Source organism: Lactuca saligna, chromosome 7 (genome assembly GCF_052625555.1).
Source record: "Lactuca saligna cultivar CGN05327 chromosome 7, ASM5262555v1, whole genome shotgun sequence".
Taxonomy (NCBI): Eukaryota; Viridiplantae; Streptophyta; class Magnoliopsida; order Asterales; family Asteraceae; genus Lactuca; species Lactuca saligna.
Window position 1 is genome coordinate 60,745,970 of NC_136423.1, and position 6,922 is coordinate 60,752,891.

Sequence of the window (6,922 nt, forward strand, 5' to 3'; positions counted from 1 at the left end):
TATATGTCGACATATGGTAGTAGTGGGTTGAGGAAGGTCCTGCTTTGTGTTGTATGCCAAGATACCTGGTGTGGGCCGCCTATAAGCCATAGCCACGGAGGGTCGGTAAGAGCGGTTGAGTTGAGGCGGTAGACCAATAAACTCTAGGTATTCCAGTCTAATGACTAATTGGACCGATTGCACGTTGGCATTCCAGTCCTTGGACTGATTAGGCTTGGGCATTTTAATCGGGAGGTTGTGGGATGTCACACCCCGCTAAAGCGGAATCACGAGGCGAGGCAATATAAAAGACAACACCAACCATAGTTTAAAAATCATTACAAATTTACAATGGGTTTGAACAAAATTTTAAAAGAAATTACAATGTAAACTGAAATACAACACATGTAAATGCTCCTAAAAGTGATGTGTCCCTAAGTGCCACTTACTTGATGATTCCTGAAAAAGCATGTAAAACGAGCGTCAACTATAAAAATAGTTGGTGAGTACTCACAGGCTTAGAATAATATTGGTTTCATGAATCGTAATCAAAGTTTTAATAGAAGTTTCCATAAATTAGGTATATTGTTAAAATGAGTAAATAGGTTTGTATAAACAAAGTTCATTGTCATCATGAGAGATAAAGTATGTTGCCCAAATGGGATGCAACGTTCATATTCTCATGGGAAATAAAGTTTCCATAAATAGAAATATATTGCAAATGAGTAAATAAGTTTACATAAACAAAGTCCGTTGTCATCATGAGAGATAAAGTATGTTGCCCAAATAAGATGCAACGTTCATATTCTAATGGGAAATAAAGTTTCCATAAATAGAAATATATTGCAAATGAGTAAATAAGTTTACATAAATCAAGTTCGTTGTCATCATGAGAGATAAAGTATGTTGCCCAAAAAATATGCAACGTTCAAATTCTCATGGGAAATAAAGTTTTTTGCCAAAACGAGATACAAGGTTCGTATGTGCATAATGATTATACCATGAGTTCACAATCCAAGCCTAATGACCGAGGGTGCCCTCCTCTATGTGTATCGCTAACATAGGGAAATATGGAAAAATGCACTCAAGCGAATCGTGCGAGTGAGGAGTTGTCTACCTCCTAATAGCGCTATCCATAATAACCATAGGCTCAAATGAGTTAGAAGCTATAAAAAATAAGAAATAATACTTTCACATTCCCTAAAGTGGTTTTATGATTTATTTGAGCTAAATAAAAAGGAAATTAAAACTATACTAAATAGTAACAAAAATTGATTAAACTTTATGAGAGATGTTTATTAACTTAAATGGTCATCCACAAATATTTCCAGAATTTATTTACAAGTTTAAGTTATTTATATGCTTTAACACTCTATTTTCTTATTATTTTCATGTAAAAATAAAAAATATATATATTAAGCTGAAAATTTCCAGAATGCATCTTCAAACAATTTAATAACAATGAAAAATTGTTTTCTTATTTTTAATGTCGAAAAACATTCCTAAAGGCTAAAATAATTATAGAGAAAACTTGGTTCTTCTGATTTTGGTAAAGATTATGGATGTTACTTTCAGAATTTTTGAAACATGTTCTAAAGACTTTTTAAATCAAGATCTTTTTGTACATATTAATACTTGATGTTAAGAGTTCCAAAGAATTTTTGAATGATTTTTAGTGATGAATAAGTCCTTTGAACATGCAACACAAAACAAGTGTTCATAAGGAAAGTGTTGTTTGAGAAATAGTTTTGTAAAAATTGATAAAAATCGAAATATTGGAATTTTGGAAATAAGGTCAGATGGCTTTGATAGATAACTCAAAATATTATATTTCAAAAAAAGAATCACGAATTTTGGTTAAGAAATGAGTGAGATATGGCAGTTTAAAGTCAGGTAAAGAAATCTGGCAAATTGCATGCATGATGATTGGTTAGAAAAGTGAGTTTTTTCATCATTTCCTTGAGTAAATCTTTTGAAATATTTTAAATATATCATGATAAACTCATATTTTAGTCACGTTTCCATAGAACAAAAGATTAAAACTTATCAAAATGTATACATGCATTTATGAACAAAATTTTGTTTTTCAAAAACTCTTAACTTGAGTTTGATGTTTTAGTCCTTAAAATCGATTTTTGCACTAAGATCATGAACATGCAACCTTGTTTATCATACATGCATGGTGTTAAAACACATCCATGATGTTATAAAAACCATTTTAACAAAAAGAAAACAATTTTGAAGAAGATGATGAAGTAGAAGTCGGTTTTTGAAGTAAAATGCACATGCATGGCTGAAATCATTGTTGTGGATCTTCAAGAGATGTATGTTCTTTACCTTAAATTTATTTGTGCCTTGAAAACCCCTTATGAATCTCCATAATTTCGTGGTTAAGAGGCTGTGTTTGTGGTGCTTGGAGAAAAAAGTTAGAGAGAAGGTAGAGAGAGTTTTCTAGAGAGAGAAAGAAGATAGATATGTATATGTTGGAGAATGAGAGTGTGAGAGAGAGAGATATGGGGAGGGAGAGAACGAGTTTTAGGGGAGGAGAAGATCCCCCTCTCTTGTTTCTTGTATAAAAATATCCAACTTTTTATAAAATGTGCACCTTAACCTAGTTTTTATGCATAAAACTCTTGATTTTTGATTTATAAATCAAGGGTAAATGTTAATAATTAAATCTTTATTTTTCATTGATTGTATTTCATAATAATTATGATGATAATATAATATTATAAGGTTCACAATAGTTTTTATAGGATTTTTAAGGTTAAAGTTTATAAATATGAGTTTTTACGGCTTCTAGGGTTTTTAGGATTTTGGAGTTTAGTAAATCATTAGATATTAAAATAAATAGAATATTTGAGACTTTAAATTATCTTATGGTATTATAACTCTTTTATAGTTACAAATAATGTTTGTAATTTACTTTTATCGGTTTATTGGCATTCTATGTAGTGATTTCGAGATTCAAGCGAAATTGAGGATTCAACTAGTCCTAGTCTTCAACTTTGACTTAAGTTTCTATGAGACTTTGACCTAATTTCTACTTCTAGGTCAAGTGCATGATGTGTGTATATGATTCATGAAAAGGTGTTCGAGTCAAATAGTGACCCAAATATGGATAGTCACTACAGTTAAGTAGTAGTAGAATTCACATATCAATGTGAAATCTAAGTACACTATCCATTGTTTCTCATTGTTTCCAAGTTTCTAGTAGGTTATAACTTAGCTTCTAGTTACTAAGTCTAGTATGTGTCATGCCTATACGTGCAACTAAGTTTATTCAAATCTAGAACCGACTCGAATTTTGACGGTTGCCACATTCTCCCCCGGTTGAAAGAATTTCACCCTGAAATTCAATTCGTGATGTATTCTATTAGAACTTAGTCGAATACAAGTGTATAGCTGGAGAGGTGGTGACCTGAAGAGCTCTTTGATTATTTTGGGTTAATTTATTAAGGAAAGAGTCCAATCCTTTAGTTATAATCAAATTAGTGTTTCCTTAATTCGAGTTATACGGTCTAGATTGTGGGAAATTAGGTACATGGAAATCATGATCCAACCATGGTGACCTAGTCGAAAAAGATCATCTAGTTAGATATTATCTGAATTAAGAGAGCGCTATTAGTTTTGCTGAAGCACCAACTGCACTAAGTGTTAAATCAGCATTGATCCTTAAGTTGCATTCTAAATTAGCACTAAGTGTAAATTCTCCTCCTCATAAAGAAGAGATAAGGAACAATTTGTTCACTTTCGGGGTTGGCTATTACATCTGTAAAAGATATATTATGAAATAAGAAGGGATAGCACGAATGCAAGGGAAGCAATTGAGGGTAAGTTCCTAAAAATGCGTACTAAGGTTAGGCAACGAAGTTTTGGTTCATTTCGAATGTAAAAGGCTATCTAACTCCCATCTACAAAATAAATTACGAAACGATCAAGGATTTCTGAAGCTATAATTTCTACTACGGGTCCTCTAACTATAATAGAACCATGATTGAAGAATATAGTTAGAGAGTCGTTGTTTCTAATGAAGGTGGTGAAACTTTATGATATTTTAAATCACATTATCTAGGTAGCATTTTGAGCGTTTAAAATGATAAGTAATTTCACTGCTATCAAAATGTGTGTTTAGAAATGACAATAAATCTCATTATTATCGAAATGTGTAATAATACCAAGATAATAAAGATACATGTGTGACGATCAAACGAAGTAGTAAAATGTCGCCATTAAAGGAATTTGTATAGAAATATTTGTATTATTTTTTTTTTGAGAATTTGTCCAATTGTCTAAGTCAGGACAAATTCAAGTTTACGATGATTCAGAATACTTATTAAAACAAGTTTGAGAGTTTAGGAATTCACTGAAATTTGTAAAGTAAAATAGTATTTTAAGAAAGGTGTAAAAATGCCGATCATCGAAAACACTGCATTCTTAATTTAATGATTCTACAAAATATTCATTTGAAGGATAAATAATCATAACTTTTAAAACTTTTCATATTTTTAAATAAAAGATGAAACTTATGAAATGTATTCTTCACACATATTTTCTGGATTTTGAAAAATGATAAGAACAAGGCAGTCACCTTGTATATTAATTGTAAGGAAATACAATGAAAATTGCACGTTTCATAAAAAAAAAAATTTAGAGCTAAAGGAGCAAATGTAATTAAGGATTACTTGTTTATTGTAGATTTCAAAATAAAAACAAGATGTATATGATAAAAAAACGTAATAGAATATATTAAAGTTGACTAAATCAAAATTATGCCTCACAACTATACACGTATTAATCGCTCAAAACGAATGGGTAGACTTCTAGTCTTTATGTATACAAACATGATACCAGGTGAAGCAAAATAGACAGATTAGACAATGTATTATGTTAATATTATGGTGTGCGACATCTAAAGTCAGAAGGAGAGCGAAAAATAAAGTTTGGGGAAAGAAAAGCTAAGGTAGCGACGACAATTATTGTTATTGTTAAAATTATAAGAACAATACATATAGGTAAATTTAAAACCAGGTTGATATATATCTCAAACTTCAATATTTTATCTATATTGATGATTAAATAGAAATGCAGAAGTTTCAAAGTGTTTTCTAAGGTTTGCTTAAAATTCATGAGTTATCTATTAAGTTAAACTCCATTTGTGAAAAAAAAAAAAAAAAAGAAAGAAAGAAAGAAACACTAAAACTTGTAATTGAAAATCTAACAATTTTGAGCTTTTTTGACTGGGGTGCAACAATAGTTAAAACGGATAAGGTAAAGACTTAACATATTTAGATGAATAATTATGCATTGTCAAAAGTGCGTTGCTGGAAGTTTAAAAGTGAACACGAAGTTTTGCATTGTTGTAAATTTTGAAACTTCATAGGTTATAAAACTAATTTGAAATAAAATAAACAAATAAGATGTGTTTTGAAATGTAGGCATCAATGATGTCATGTAAACACATTTGGATTAGAAAGTTGTAAAAATACCATCTTAGGTTACTAGAAAACATATTTAAGTTAAGTACAATGCCTAAATAAGAAAGTTGTTAAAAGTGTCAAAACAAAAGTGTTTTGAAGATTCGATGAAACTTTTTCACATAATATGAACTTCAGTGTCATATGTTTAAGTTTTATAGCATAGAGTTTAAACACTTTTATAAAAGAAAATGTTTCTACGTTTTTCGAAAACGTATCAAAATCGTAAGCAAGGTTTAAGATGGTTTATATGCCCTTAAAAGCACATCTATCCATTGAAATGGATTTTAAATGAAATTGAAATAGCAAGGTTAAAATCAATATTGGTTAAATTGAGCTTTGAAGAAAAGTGTTAAGTTAAAGCAAGTTGTCAAAAGATTTTTAGCAATAATATGGCTTACATTGTTAGGATATGTCTACTAAGTTGAATGAAGTGGTTATAAAATATTTTATTGATGATAAATAAAACTGATGAAACAAAATAATTTTTCGATGGAAGATTAAGAAGTAAGGAATAAGTATGTTAGTGTAGCTGATCGTACCTAAATACTAAGGCAAGTACAAGGCGAGTCTAAGGCGAGTACCAGTGTCTTTTCCCCTAAATAAAGGACAAGAAAATTTGTTTCTAAAACGTTTTATGGTGTTAATGCAGTTTACGACCTTTTATAGAGGTCAAAGGGACATCCTAAGTTAAGTTTTAAGCTCAAGGTGGAAACAACCTAGAGCTAAATCGTAGCATAGTAATAAGGTATCACATATAGGTTTAACCTCCGTGTCTCGTTGTGAGTCGAATCTGGAATGTCCGCTAACGGTACCCAAGTGATTACTTAGTGGCGACTCATCTACCTCCTTACGCGATGCTCCAATTACCACTTGTGTCAGTATCGGAACATTTATCCTATTTGTAACTCTAGTACAAAGATGATGAAGAGGTGTTGAGGAGTAATTGGAATAGGTTTCGACTTAAGATTATTACTTGTGTATATCTAGCTACTAATCTTACATCTAAAGTGAATAGCTACTAAGGAATAACCATTCTCAATATTAAACGCATTGCTCCTAGAGTGGCTAGTGATATAACCTAAGTGGTTAACCTAACACTTGATAAGGGATAAGAATATTTATAAATAAAGGCATTGTTATAAAGGTGCACTTAGTTTCTAAGTGTATCTAGATGAATGCCTATAATATGCAATGCCCGTACGCACACTGAAAAATTTTGTTTTTCAAAAGTTTAAGTTGAAAATTGTTTTGAACATAATTCTAGTATAACCGTTTCCATCCTCACATTAACTTTCCTTAATTAAGCATAGCTGGCCAGGCTATACTTAATTAAAGTCTAATAATGCGTACTCGAATTAGCTATACCAATGGTATGTTAAGTATTTCAAAAATGTTTTGATTTTTTTTTTGCTATAGTTGTGGTTGTCCAAAGGAAAACCGGTATTCTCTATAACCTTCGGCTC